We start from the raw sequence: 15,265 nt of genomic DNA on the forward strand, positions 1-15,265 counted from the left end.
CTTGTAGAATCCTATTGGTCTTGCCTCAGGCCTCAGCTTCCCATCTCCAGGGTCCCAGTTGTCCTCTGCTGCTGTCTTCATCCCCCCGAGCAGTGTTGTGGCTAATTTCTCATATCAGTCTTCCAGTTCACTGACTCTCTCTCGAGCTGTGTCTAAGCTGCTACTTAAGCTTCTTGTGGAAGGGAGTTTTCATTACAATCCCCAGTCCTCACACCTCAGGTTATTTTCCTGCCTGCCCCGTGCCTGCTCAGACTTCACTGTGGTGCCTACCTTTGAAGATGCTGTTCATTCTGAACAGGGCTACACTCATTCTCTTGGATCTTGAAATGTTTTGCTGCTGAACTGAGGATGCTCATTTGTCTTCTGTACCAACTCTTCCTGTGTGTACTTTGAGAGACATAGTACTTGGTTTTCTTTGAAGTAGTTTGGTGTGTTTCCACATTTTGAGTTATATGTATTTCATTAGGAAAGTTCTTCCTTTGCTCTTGCTGGAGTGCCTGGGCTTTGGGGGGAATCAGGACAGCCACCTTCCTAGCAGCTCAGCCTGTGGCACCTGTGCTCACAGTTGTCTATGTTTGTGCTTCTGACCTTGATGGGTGGACTGGCTTCTTCCTGGCCCCAGGCTGACTGCTTCTTGTTCTTCAGCTGTTTTCTATTGGAGTCTTGATTTCCTAGTTACTGACCACGAACTTTATCTCTATGTGTTGTCTATGTGTTTCTCTGTCCCTGTGTCTCTTGCTCTCTGACAAGGTCTCACTCTATAGCTGACCTGGAACTCACAATGTAGCCCAGGTTGGCAATCCTCCTTTCTCAGTCTCTCAAGTGGTGGGATTACAGGTGTGAACCACTCTGCCTCTGGGTGTCTAGATCTTAAATACTGGTTTGGGCATCAGTTTTGTTGAATGTGATTTCTAGCTTCGTTCCTGGCCTTGGGAGAGTTCTTTCTCCCTCCCATCTTTCTGCTTCTCTGTTTTAGAGTATGATATTGATGTGGTGTGGGTGGGGAGGGGAGGGGATTCCATTCTCTTAGCTCTTTTGTTATGTTGTTGGAGATCTTAGTAAACAGGTTGAACTTTGTGGTCCAAAGCCTTGGGGGATGAAAAAACTGATGTAGACTAGAGATCAGATTGTCAGTTTAATTTTTGTTCTTGGGATGTTCAGTCTGGGAGATTGGTAGCTTCCCACTGGACAGACTTCGGTAAGAACTCGATGGTTTTTCTGGCACCGCTGGGACAAATAGGACTTTCTAGCCAGCAATGCAGAATGTATCTGCATTCTCCCACATCCTTACAGTGGGATGAAGGTCTCTGACGACCAGACACCCCTGTGATTTCCTAACTGCTGTGCTTCCTCTGGATCCCAGCTGGGTTTCAAAGGACGTTTGGGATCCCAAAGCAAAAACACAGACCAGAGCATAAGGAATCTCATGTGCTGAGTTGTTTCATCTTGGCAGTGTGGCAAACATCTTACCAATCTTAGGCAGGGCAATCTCAAGTTCAAGGCCAGCCTACATATTATACTAAGTTCAAGTTTTATATAGCAAGACCCTGCTTCATAAGAAAACAAAGTTCATATAGAGCAAGACCTGTCTCATCAGAAAACAAAGTTGTTTCCTACACAGCAACTCAGCAGCACATCCAGATGGAGCTTGTAGCCCTGTAGGGCTTGGCCTGGAAGCAGCAACAGAATGAGGGCTAAGGTCTTCTCTGTTGGTTGATTGTTTTCCTTCCTTCCTTCCTTCCTTCCTTCCTTCCTTCCTTCCTTCCTTCCTTCCTTCCCCCATCTCCTTTTCTTTCTTTTCTTTTTCTTTTTTTGAGACAAGCTCTCTCTATATCGCCTTTGCTACCTGTTTTGTCACCCATAAGCACCTTGCACTGGTCACAGCTCATTTACAGCCTTGCCCCTTAACACCAGTCACTGTCACTGGGGCTTGTGTTTGGGACCAAGCACAGCCTTACTTCTGTGCCAACCATCACAGTCTCTGTGCTAGACCACCTGGTGGAAATGGCCACAGGTTTATCTGGACTCCATTGTGGCTTGCAATAGCAAATGGCTGGGTAGGGTTTCAGCCACCCTGCCCGAGGCTGCCTTTAGGACCAGGCAGCCAGTTTTGATCTTTATGTACTTCTCTCTGCAACTGGGGGATGCTCATGGTGGCTGGCATCAGTGTAAGGGTGGCCTGGCTTTGCTCAAGGTAGCCAGGCTGAGTCTAATGGCTGCTAGTTAGGGAGCTGGACTGCCCCATCCCAACAGCTTTGCCTCTTTACAGGAAAATGAGTCTGGAGTGCTTACAACAGACATTTGCAGAGCTTTTTACTGGCTGGCCATGGCTGTGACTATACTGATGCCTTAGATGCACGAGCGACCCAGGGAGAGTGGCTCTTCATCTGTTACTGCGGCCACACTGGTCCTTTCTCCTGGGTAAATAATTACCTAGGAGTAGGGATTAGAGGGTCACATGGTAAGTGCTGTTAACTTTGTAAGACACTTCCAAGCTGACTTAGGAGCAGTACCAGTTTGCCACTCTGCCACTGATGTCTGAGAGGTCCCATGGCTGCATACATTTGCCAGCATGTTGATGTAGTCATTAAAAACCTTGTCTTTGTAATGCGTGTGTAGCATGACCTCACTGTGGGTTTAACTGACACTGACATAATTACCCAGGATGCTGTTTAACTTCTGTATTGAATTGTCTGATTTTTGTTTTTGTTGCAATGTGTAACCTTTATGCAAATCTCTCATTAAACGCCTGTTTTGCACTTGTTTTTTAGTTCTGTGCACAGGTTCTGCTTTCAATATTCATCTTCTCTGGGTTGGGTGATGGTGGGAGGAGGGAAAGATCTCATTGTATAGCCCAGGCTAGTCTGGAACTTGTAGCCCAGGTTGTCCTCAGATTTATTGCAACCCCCTTGCCACAACCTCCTGAGTGTTGGGCTTACAGGCATGGGGCGCCTCATCTGGCTGCCGCTTCTCCTGAGAGAGGGTTGCCACGGGGCTGAATGTGTCATTTTTGTTGCAACATGAGCTTTTCCTCTAGTGCTCTAAACTGTTTACTGCTTCTTGCTTTGAGTTTGTCTGACCCATTGTGAGTTAATGACCTTGATGGTGTGTGAGTTCGAACACTGCTCTTTACCATCCGGTTACCTTTGAGGAAACTGAACTGGTGTCCAGGTTTGCAGATGACTGTTTCTCTAACCGTCCGCTATACAGCATGATTGTTCTTATGCTAGTCTTTTGGTTCCCTCAGTAAGTCTTTGCCCTTTGAAACTGCTTTGAGTGTTCTAGACACTTTGAGTTCCTGTGTAAACGTAGCAGTGTATTGATTTCTACACAATCGATTGCTAGTTTTTGATTGTGATAGCACTAGGCTCATTGTTAAATTTGGAAGAGGTGATGTGACAGTGTTGGGCTTCGAATCCCTGGAGTACCTGACCCCAGTCCTGTCCTGGCATGTCTGTGTCATTGCTCTGTCCATTCCTATACTTGATACCTGGGACTTTTCTGGTTTTGATAACATCCCAACTGGTATTTTAAGAATTTGGGCGTTGGCAGTTGGAACTCAGGTCCTGTGGATTGGATGGCCCGCCCTTTCTAGCCTATCATCTTCCTAGTCCCCACAGCTGTTCTGTTCTGTGTATAGAGTTGTGTCCTGCACTATCAAATACTTATGGGCTTTAGCTACTATGTTGTGATTTCATTGAGGTCCTTGGCATAGCCAGGCTTTGATGGTGAATGGGGAGGTCTTGCTCTTTCCTTTCTAGTCTGCCTGCTTTTGCCTTTTTTTTCTGGTCTCGGTGCCATGTATCATTGCTACAAAAGCATGGGCCCTACAGTGTGTCATCGGTGGTTTTGCATTAGACATAGGTTTTGTTCACCTTGCTGTTACTATGTGTGAGTTGCTTGTGTGTGTGTGTGTGTGTGGTGCAACCATGAGGGTCTGTATGTATGGGTCAGAGGACAGTTTTGAGCAGTCTGTCCCCTTCTTCCATTGTGGGTTCCAGGGACATTCAAGTCGTCAGGCTTCCATGGTAAGGGCACTCGCCCTTGGAGCCCTCCCAGAGGCCCTGCAGTTACCTGGATCTTATAGACATTTTGTTGAATGAGAAACAGCAGCCTCCTGCCTCTGTTCTCCTGTTTCCATTCTTCTTACTGGAGTGGCTTCTGTGTTCTGTCAGTGGACTACGTTTTTAACTGAGTAAAATCTTCACTGTGTACATGCTGGCAGTGGCTGGCAGTGCAGCCTGTCCTTTCAGTTGTGTCTGAAGGTCTGGTTAGTATGCTGCCGGAGACATGCCCCTGCTTAAGAGCACCCACTGCTCTCAGAGGATCTGTGTACAGGTTCCCAGCCCCCACACCATGCTGCTCACAACCGCACAGACTTAAACATCTAAAGCTTCTCAGATGTGTATACTACCTTAAATTTTGAAGGCTGCTACTCTAGGTACAGCCGGTGTCTTCCAGCTCTGTATAGCTCTGTAACCGTGTCTTCCTGTTTTCCTTTGCTCTCTTTGGTGAGAGGTCTGTTCTTCTGTTCCTTTCTGCACTTGAATGTCACTTCTCCCATCCTGCCCTCAGGTACCTTTGTGCCATTTTGCACAGAGCAGGACTGCTTGAGTTTCTGAGTCTGTAAGCCTGTAGTTCTCCTCAGACTGACAGTGCAGCCACTTCTGTCCTAGCCTTCCTGCAGGCCCCACCTCGTCTTCCCTTCCACCACCATGCATCTTATTTCTCACCATGTGACCTCTTCGCTTTAGTTGGGACAGTTTCCTGTATTACTTTTTAAATCTTATTATTTTTCTGTGTATGGATGTTCTGTCTGCAATATATCTGTGAACCATGGGTCTGGTGTCTATGGGGGCCAGAAGAAGGTGTTGGGTCCCTTGGAACTGGTGTTACAGGCAGTTGTGAGCTAGTCTTCTAACCAGTGAGTCTCCTCTGCAGCCTCCTGCTGTATCTCTTGAGTCCCCCACTTTCCCAGTCATCTGACTGTTAACTTATTTCCATTTATCTTTTGTTTTCTGTTGTGTATTTTTCACTCAGATATGCGCTGGGATATTATTTGTATTTCAGCTTTTCATGGGTTCTATGAAATATATCTATTTATTCTTTTAACTGATGATTAAAGAAAATTTTCTATTAATTTCATCGGCTCTGGGCAACTGTGCTTATTTCTTTTTAGTGGTTATTATCAGCTTGGCTTCTTTTCAAACTTGATAATATTCTTTTGCACTCTGGACACTGAAGAATTTTTGTGGTCTACAGACCTTTTTAAAAAGCCATAGAGAAACCTACTATTGCCAAAAGTTCCCAAGATATGTACATATATGAATAGAGCTGAAATGGAATTTATTTATAATGGAGGAGCAGGAAATAAAACCTTCAGTACCAGGATGTGGTTCTCTGTTTTTGGTTGTTGGCAATGGGATTCCATAACCGATGCCTTATAGTTGCCAATGCTTTGATTAGCTGCTTCAGAACTTGACAGTCAGACCCTGTTCCTGAAAACATCAGTTACTTGGGTCATGGGATGTGGAGAAATTTGGCTGGTGCTCATCTGGAAGCTCCATCTATACTGGGTGGTATCTATTGTACTGGAAGGCACTGTGTACAGTACTGAAGGAGACCACCCTCCACCAATTAGACGGATTAGACACCAGCCTCCCCCAGCTGTTAATCCTCCAAGATACGATGATGACCTACCTGCAAGTTGTGCATGCTGATGCAAACAGTTATGTGAGGAACGGACCATGTTTCGATGGGATTTAAGACCTGCTCCATGAGATGGAACCTCAGATGACACCTGACACTGTCAGTGGTTCTAAGAACCTGAGACTAGAAATGTCATGGGCCTCAGGGAGGCCTAATGTAATCATTCTGCTAAAGAAACATAGCAAAAAAGTGACTGTTGCTGACATATTGCCACAAATCAGTCCCTTACTCAACCCTCTTCAGAGAAACTGCTTCCTGCAGCAATTAACATAAAGACCCACCAAGAAAACACAACAGTGTGGGAAATAAGAGACTTTGGAGTGCCTAGCCCAAAATGGGGCATCTATGTCACACCCTCCCTTCAAGACTCTGGGATCTATATGGAACTAGGAGTGAAAGAATGTAGGAGTCAAAGATGGAGGACAGCAGAGATGGAGGACAGCAGAGATGGAAGACAGAGATGGAGACAGAGATGGAGTACAGCAGAGATGGAAAACAGAGATGGAGGACAGAGATGGAGGACAGCAGAGATGGAGACAGAGATGGAGGACAGCAGAGATGGAGGACAGCAAAGATGAAGGACAGCAGAGATGGAGGACAGCAGAGATGGAGGACAGCAGAGATGGAGGACAGCAGAGATGGAGGACAGCAGAGATGGAAGACAGAGATGGAGGACAGCAGAGATGGAGGACAGCAGAGATGGAGGACAGAGATGGAGACAGAGATGGAGGACAGCAGAGATGGAAGACAGAGATGGAGGACAGCAGAGATGGAAGACAGAGATGGAGGACAGCAGAGATGGAGGACAGTAGAGATGGAAGACAGATAGAAGACAGCAGGGCAGTTGCACATATGAATACAACATGACCTGCACAATCTCAAACCTGAAAAAAGCTAGCATGGAAGAGGGAGAGGAGTGTCAAGTCCCCCCATGGGGGAGGTAGGGGTCATGTGAAGTCTTACTCTTAGGTGAAGAGCTGTTGACAGGGATTTTTTTGTTGGAAAGGAAAAGATTATTTTTTTCAGTGGTATTTGTAACACTTGGTATAGTGATCCTACTCCCAGGATTAGTCAGCCAATACGAACTGGACTTGATGAGTTCAAAAGAAAGATGGACATACAGACTTATAGACAGAGAAAACATGAAGGAATAAGTAAGGGGGACATCTGGAAGAGGAGGATAGGTATGTTAAAAGTACATTGTATGAAGTTTTCAAAATATAATATGAATATTGGATCATTTTACACTGAACAACAGAAGAGTTTGTGTGGTTAGTTGCTGCATTATAGGAGTTACGCAGTATGGTAATTACTCGAGACTGCATGACCTGTAGCTTTTATTCGGTGTTAGTCTCATTAGTATTTTGCAGTGACCACTCTTCTGAGGACTGACTCCAAGGTCTTTAGTTTTCTGATGAAAGTGTTTCTTGAGTATGAAATGGCAAGTTCTCTGCCCGAGAAGCATAGACGGGTCCCAAGGGCTCTTGCGTGTCAGGCTCTCCTTGTGCCCACAGCTCAGTCTCTGGGTTCCAGAGCCCTGTGTGAGCTCTGCCCTGTGTCCTTGTCAGATCCATGGCTGTTCCCATTCATGTGGGCTGAGGGCTGCAGTTTCCGGACCCCTGGGAGGGGCTTAAGCATGTGGAGCCACTTAGCTAGCCAGTGATCCTGCAGAGAAGTGGCATTTTAATATCTCCCCTGCCCTTGGCACCGCTCACACACACATAAACACACAACTAATGTACAGTACTTGGGCCTGGGAAGATAAACCAAATTACATAGTGTTTGCCCATCAAGCATGAGGACTTTAATCAGATCCCCTGCAACCACTTAAAAGTGAGGCTTGGCCACACTTGGTTGTAATCCCACAGCCATGTAGGCAGAGGCAGGAGGATCCCTGGGCGTCATTGGCCAGCTGTTGTAGTTGAATCAACGAACTTCAGGTTCAGCAAGAGACCCTGCCCTAAAAAATAAGGTAGAAAAGCAATTGAAGAAGACAGTAAACACAGACACATGTATATACACACAAATGTATACTTTATTAAAATTCTGTCAGGCAGATTAAATTTTTAATAAGTTCTAATTTCTAACTAAAAAAGTTGAGAAAACTGTAGCCAGTGCTTGAGGGGAAAGTGACTGTCTAGGCAGTGGCTAGCCATCTCTTCTACACTCTTATCAGTCACTCCTCACTTGGCCACAGCTTCCTCTCTGCCAGGTGGACGCATCTGCTTCTTCACGCCTGCAGTGTGACTGGCACAGACATCTGACTTTCAGTGCAGAGCACAGCGGGGACCACACTGGCACCTCCAGAGCAGGACTAGCCGGGAGGCAAGTCTCTTATCAAAACTAGCCCAGACAGGTGTCACCTGGGCACAGCAGCGTGTTTCTTCATCTTGGTTTGTTTTGGTCAGAATAGAGGGGTTCAGCAGGGGCTGGGGGCCAGGAGGGCTCTGCTGTGTCCTTTTCTCTTCGTTGTACACAAAGTCTACCAGACTTTGTTTGAAAGAGTTTGATAATTTGTTTGTTTGATAAGTGGGTTTCAAATCCAGGTCTTTCCCGCATACCTTACTTACCCTTCTAGTAGATCCCCTCTTCTCCAGCAGGAATGAGACAAGATGGATGCATAATAGGAAAAGTGTGGAGCTGGGGTAACAGGTGGTTATAACCTGCCCGATGGGGGTGCTGGGAATCAAACTCTTGACCTCAGCAACAGCAGTGCTTGCTTTTTTTGCCTGCTGAGCCATCTTTCCAGCCCACTAGTAGAATTTCTTTTTAGTTTACTTCTTTAGTTTTATGCACATTGTGTTCTGCCTCCATGTGTGTCTGTGTGAGGGTGTCAGATCCCCTGGAACTGGAATTACAGACAGCTGTGAACTGCCATGTGGGTGCTGGGATTTGAACCTGGGTCCTTTGGAAGAGCTTTTAACCACTAAGCCATCTCTCCAACCCCTAGCAGAAAATTTTAATAGTGCTGTGTTGTACATAAAATTCATGTTTGTAGGATGGTATCACAGTTTATGTTAAGGCCTGGTCTAGTCACTGGGACTTCTTAGACAATACCCACCTAGGAGGCCTCATCTGCTTTTTCAGACTCAGTTCTCCTGAGGGTCAAGATTTCTTCCTAAAGACATGGGTGCAGGGATGGAGAGTTGGCTCCGTAGTAAAAGCATGTGTTGTGTGTTCTAAAGATCTGAATTGAAAGGCAGAAGGAGAGAACCAACCCTTGCTAGTTGTCCTTTGACTTCCATATGCACACAGTAGTGTGCCTGACCCCCTCACTAATAATAATAAATGAACTGCTATAAAAATACCAAGGCATGGATGTAAATCCTCATGTTTGCAATATCTTCTCTTGTTTTGTCCATGCCTAACCAGGCCTCCTGACGCTAACCTCCACTGACCCTCTGGAGGGTGCATGCTCACGCTCAGGTGAATAGCTTCCTTCTGACAGCCATGCATCAGTTTGCACTATGTTTTCACTAACGTATTTAACCCAAGTGAAGAGGACAGCTGGCTGCCAGGCTTGGGAGGGAGCACAGTGCATAGAGATGACAGTGAGGACAACTTGTGTCATCCCCACTGATTGGGATAAGGCGGGTGCCTGGCTGGGAGACAGTAGTAGGAAGGGCTACTAGATGGCATGTGCCCCACCAAAGCTCAGTGAATCTTGAAGAGGAGGCAGACAGGATGCCAGAGGGAGGACGGAGGAGTGCTGTGAGTGTTGTCTGGGTACAACATGGCAGTGGCACTCATGGACTAAGAGCAGCTCTGGTTATTCCACAGAAGATCAGGACCAGCCAAAATCCCAGCATGTATGAGGTAGAGAATCCTCAGGGCCCACCCTGTTTTGAGGAGTTATTGGCAATGAATAGTGCCTGGGGAGCGTGAATTCTTCTTTTTGAATTGTGGTCAATGGTAGGTTTCCCATGTTCCATCCCTTCATATGGGAGTTACTAGCTGGACTTAGTGGGTTATCACAGAAAAAAAAGACATGAAGTTAGACAGAGGCCATGTTGAAAGTAAAGGAGAAAAATGGATAGATGTTTTATTTTTGTATACCTATATGAAGTTCTTAAGAATAACAAGGGCTGAGGAGGTGTTTCTATCAGTTTAGTTTCAGCCACACAAACATGAGAACCCGAGTGTGAATCCCCAGCACCCTGAAAGGCCAGGCATGGCTATATATATTTGTAGCCCTCATGTGTGGGAGATATAGGCAGTTCCCCAGAGCTCATAGCTTGAAAAAGGAGCCAGTTGTGCTACTGGATTCCATAACATTCCTGTCTCAAAAGACAAAATAAAAAACTGAGTCATGTCTACTAGGTACTGCCTTTCCTTGAGTCTTGCCTTCTAAGTATTACCATCCCCCTGGCCCATCACAGGTACTTAAAAGATAACAGCGATTGATTTGTGTTTATGTAAGCATATGCTTACACGTATGTATGTGTGTGTGCATATGTGTGTACATGCCTGTGGTAGCCAAAGGTCTGTTGTAGATGTTGTTCCTCAGTAAATGTCTACCTTGTCTTCTGAGACATGGCCCCCTCATTGGCCTAGTAGTCTACAAGCAGCATAGAATGGCTAGCTATTGAGCCTCAGAGATTTGCCTGTCTCTGTCTCCTTAGCCTGAGATTACATTATTCTCCATCATGCCTGGCTTTTGTATAGGTCCTGAGGATTGAACTCAGGTTCTTCACTGACTGAGCCATGTCCCCAGACCCTATTACTTTAATTGTTATGACTACCTAACAATTTTTCTTACTATCACCAGTCCCAGAGAGTAGTCTCTTAGTGATAAGTCTTTAGTGTGTGTTTTATAGAAAGATTTTTATGGAAAGTTTATGTTAATTTGGTGGTTAAAAGTTCCCTTAGAGAGATGCATAGTTATAGAGTGGATTTGCTCATCATGTGATTAAGGACCATCTCCTGCACACCAGGCATTGTGCTGGGCATAAAAAAGTCCGTAGTGAGTGCTTAGAGGCCTGCCCAAGGGAGCATCTATTGCTGGAGGCCTCACTGCAGAGAGCTGAACTATAGGTCAGCCACATTGGTGCCATTGGAGCCTTTGACATGGGAGGAGCTGGTCAGGGGAGCTCCTGTAGAGATGCTGCCCACTAGCAATGACCTAACAGCCCAGGGCAGAGGAAAAGAGAAACATCATCTACAGAACATCTTGGAGATGAGAGAGCCAGATGGGGTGCAGGAACAGTGGAGACTAATAGTCAGGATTGGCCAGGTCACAAGGTTGGAGAACAGATCTCACAGGTCTTTTTATACAAAAACTCATATGTTCCACCACTCTGATGGTGCAAAGTAGGTTTACATCATGGTGTCCGAAGTGCTGAGAATGGCACTCTCTGGTCACACAGCTAACCAGAGGTCCTTCATGAGACTCCTGTTCTAGGTGCATTGACTCTAGGGCCTGAGCCTCAGCTCACCTCAGTGCACTTCTCATCCTGGATGGACTAAGGGACCTGTGGGAGGAGCCTTCTTGAGTGTTGCCATGTGAATGGGTGGGATTTGGTACCAGAGTATATGAAATCCTGTGAGCACCTTAGACAGACAGGATTTAGGGGGCACATGACATTGAATGCTTGCCAGCAAAGTGAAATTTATTTTTTAACCTGACTTTTCAGCATATTAGAGGAGAGATACATATTCTCCACAGAGATGGGTGCTTGCCGTAGATGTTGATGGGAGCCATTTTCTGTTGGGATACTGGCCCCTGTCATCCTTCTTTTGTAGTTGCATAGCTGTTGGCTCACTTGTGAATGGCTTCTAGAAACTTACACTGGACAGTCCAGCCACAGGGGATGTCTTCCTCAGTGTGACCCATCACTGTTGATGGCACCTATAGACAAAGTTTTAGAGTGTTTTCTCTTCTTGTCTAGATGGATTTGAAGATTGTGGGAAGGTCGTGGCTCTTTTAGACATCCCTGGCTATGATACCGGGCTCTCTGTACTAACTTGGAAAAGCACGTGTTCAGAGAGAGTATCTTTAGCTGGTAAGCAGCATCCTCACACCATTGCTATGAGAGACTCCAGAGGACTCTTGGGTAAGGTGGGCTCCAGCTGTCTCCAGGACATCTTGGTTCTGTCTACAGAATCCTGTCTTCTTAGGCTTTCTTTCTCCCTTAATTTTGTTACTTTGGTGGAGCCCGGAATCAAGTTTAAATCCTTGTATACGCTCCCGAACACTCTTCCTCTCTGAACACTCTTCCTCGCTGAGCCACAGCCCGCTTATGCATTGTTTTTGTTGTAGGCTGCCATCTGAGGAAAGGAAGAATGTGTGAGGGCTTTGTGTCCTGTGAGGTGGACTTCCAGGTTCAGCTGAGGGCTTGGTCATCATTCCAGTCTTGTATGCACTCACTGTTGCTCTGTTGCAGGACTGACCCACTCCAGTCTATCTTGCTTGTAGCAATGACCTTGAATTGGTTCTTGAAGAAATCAGGAGCTGAGGCTGCCCAAGCTCCTCTGGACCGGCACACCTTGATCTCCGTCACCTCCTGTCTATGCATTTACTCTGCCCCTTGGCCTTTTCTCTTCCCATCCTCTATCCCCACACGCTCATGAGCGCCTATGTCCCTGAATCTTCGTCTGGCTCACTGGTTCTTCCCTTATAAACCTTAGTAGTGAGCATTCAGGGATTTTGGTTTCCTTAAAGCAAACCAAACCAAAAACAGAATTAGCATAAGAATACATTTATTTTCTGTTTTGTTTTTGTCTCAGATGTGGGAATATGGGGCTGTTTTTAAAAAGGAGCTGACTATGATTTGCCTCATGCTCTAGCAGAGACGTGTTATTGGCAGCTGCAGCTGTAAGAACAGTTTCTGTGATTGTATGATATTAGGAAATCTGGGAACTTTTCAGAGGTTATAAATGCTAGGGCACTGAGAGGAGAAGTTGGTCTTTCAGGGTTTTCTTTCTTTTCTTTCTTTCTTTCTTTCTTTCTTTCTTTCTTTCTTTCTTTCTTTCTTTCTTTCTTTTGTGGTACATTAGATTCAAGGCTCTTTATCTCCCCCTCCCCACTGTCTGTCTTTCTTTCCTATCTCATGACTGGGGGTGAAACTGGGAGAATAAAGAATAAGAAAAAGAACCCACAGAGTAGCAAAGAGCAGAAACAGACCTTAGCTCATTTCTTATCCTCAGTATCTATCCTGGCCAACCCACTTTTCAGAGAGCCAATGGGCTCCCCAGAGTCACACAGAGCGAAACACACCACCCTGCTCATCAGGATGGCCTTGGCTTTCTTACTGTTTTGTTTTTGTTCCCACACACGCTTTGCAGGAGCTTAGCAGTTCCTAGAAAACAAGTAAACCAGACAGCCAGTGGGCTCCTGATGGAAGCTTCCATCCACCAGCCAACTGATCCATGACGAACGCAATTCTTCCGGCCCTTCTGTTTGTGTTGTAAGTTTTTCTCTACTTTCTCTGTATATGTGCTCGTGTGTGTGTGTGTGTGTGTGTGTGTGTGTGTGTGAGAGAGAGAGAGAGAGAGAGAGAGAGAGAGACAGAGACAGAGACAGAGACAGAGACAGACAGACAGACAGACAGACCGTGTTTCAGGAGTAGCAGTAACCATCCTCATGCTCCCTCTACTTTGATCCTTCCACTGCCAGCACCCTGCCTTGTCCCCTTCAAGTTCTCTGTGCCCTAAGTCTGTGAGTTTTCCTTTGACCTCTGATGGCTGCTTATACCACTCATACCACTGTGTCCAGGATTGCTTTAGTTGCATCCTCCCGAGAAGAGGCCCCTCATTGTCATGCTGTGAGCTCACGTGAGGCAGTGACACTTGGGAAAATGCAGCTGCTCGAAGTCTTGTCTGTCATTTGTGTATTTCTGTTTTGTTTTTGAGACAGGGTCTCACTGTGTAGCCCTGGCTAGCCTGGAGCTCACTATGTAGAGTGGGCTGGCCTCAATCGAATAAAGATCTATCTGATTCTGCCTCCCAAGTGCTGAGATGAGAGGTACCCCTTGCCCAGCTAATACTGTCATCTAATATATAGATTTAATAAAGGTTCCCAGCTGTCCCAGTGGCACCATGGGCTGTTTTTCTGTCCAGAAAGGAGCCCAGCACCATGTGTTTTATTTAAGCTTTGCACCCTTGTACTGCCCAATTGTGTCCAAGTCTCTCTGTGCCTCTTCTGAAGCTAACTCTCTTTTCTTTTGAAACACTTCAACTCAACCTCAGATCTAGAGCTGATTTTGACATTGTTGATGTGTGCAGGCCATTTGTTTTGTAAAATCAGCCTGGTTGACCTGCTCTCAGATTCTAGTGAGGTCTCAATTCTGTATTATGCTTCTGTGTTTGTTTTTGTTTTTGTATTTTAGATTGCTAGGTACTAGGCGGTTTTGGTTTTTGTATTCTACTAAACTCTCTTTTTAAAAAACCTTTTTTTAAGGCTGGGGATGGTGGTACACATATTTAATCTCAGCAGCTGGAAGGCAGAGGCAGGAAGATCTCTGAGTTTGAGGCCAGCCTGGTTTACAGAGTGAGTTCTAGGACAGCCAAGGCTACATAAAGAAACCCTGTCTTCAAAAACAAAAACAACCCCCAAACCTTCTTTAAGACATCTTATTTCGTGGGACTGGGTATATAGTTCATCAGGTAAAGAGCATTGTTGCCTGTAAGCATAACATTTATCCACAGAACATTAAAAAGCAAATCTTCCAGACTTCCTTGCACTGTGAGATGCGATACATAGAAGGTGGGAAAACACATACGTGCCAGGTCTGAAGCAGTTTTATGAGGCTAGCACGGTTAGTGCTCATGTCCTTCAGTGCTCTCGGCTAAGATCCCAGAGCCCAGATGCTCATCGCTAAGCTGGGTTTTCATGTGAAACACATTTTTGCCTTTCTCGTCCTTGAGTGGCTGTCGCTGGCTTTGCAGAGTACTTACCTCACTGCATAGCCTGCCTATGCCCCACACTTTACCTGCAGTTGGTGGTATCAGGTTTTCCGCTGGAGCCAGTCTGCTGGTGTGGCTGTGCTACATGACTTCCTGTTTTCTGACAGTGTAGAGCCCTATTCATCTGGTGCTACTGGTCATTTCTGTCCTTTATACTCCTGTGTAGATTTTAAATCCAGCAAATTGTATTCTAACAAAATAAAGCAAAACACAGCACCAGTTTGCCAATTTGGAGGGCCTTGCCCTCTTTATAATATTGAGAATCCAATCTATTGGATTCTATATGTTGCCTGCCTTTCTATTTATTTAGGTTTTATGTTCCAATAAAACCTGTATGCGTTCTCTATAGAGAAGATTATACTTCTTTTCTTCCTTTGGTAACATCTGAATTTTTACATTGTATAATTTGTTTTTTACTTAGTCAGCTTTTCTTTGTGACTTGGGAAGCATCCGTGTAAGATGTATTTGTGCTTGTGGTATTAGAGGTTTTTGTACATGCTCAGTCAGATCCACTGCCTTTGGGTCTGGTGTAAGACAGATAAATGATGGAGGGTGCATAGGGGTGAAGCCACATACCTCATGGTGGTCAGACAGAAAAGACAGAGACAGGAAGAGACTGGTTTCTCACTGTCTTATTCCAGGGCGTGTTCCT

General features: G+C 45.6%; 1 pseudogene across 1 annotated transcript in view; it reads left to right on the forward strand.

Annotated features, from left to right (window-relative positions):
* The window catches only part of LOC308427398, an 80,385-nt pseudogene that overhangs the window by 17,232 nt on the left and 47,888 nt on the right, over positions 1-15,265 (forward strand). Inside the window, exon 2 of the transcript in view lies at positions 11,576-11,665. The product of the transcript in view is annotated as an uncharacterized misc_RNA (transcript). The remainder of the gene's footprint in view (positions 1-11,575; positions 11,666-15,265) is intronic.

This window comes from Micromys minutus (assembly GCF_963924665.1).
Source record: "Micromys minutus genome assembly, chromosome: 11".
In the NCBI taxonomy this organism is placed as follows: Eukaryota; Metazoa; Chordata; class Mammalia; order Rodentia; family Muridae; genus Micromys; species Micromys minutus.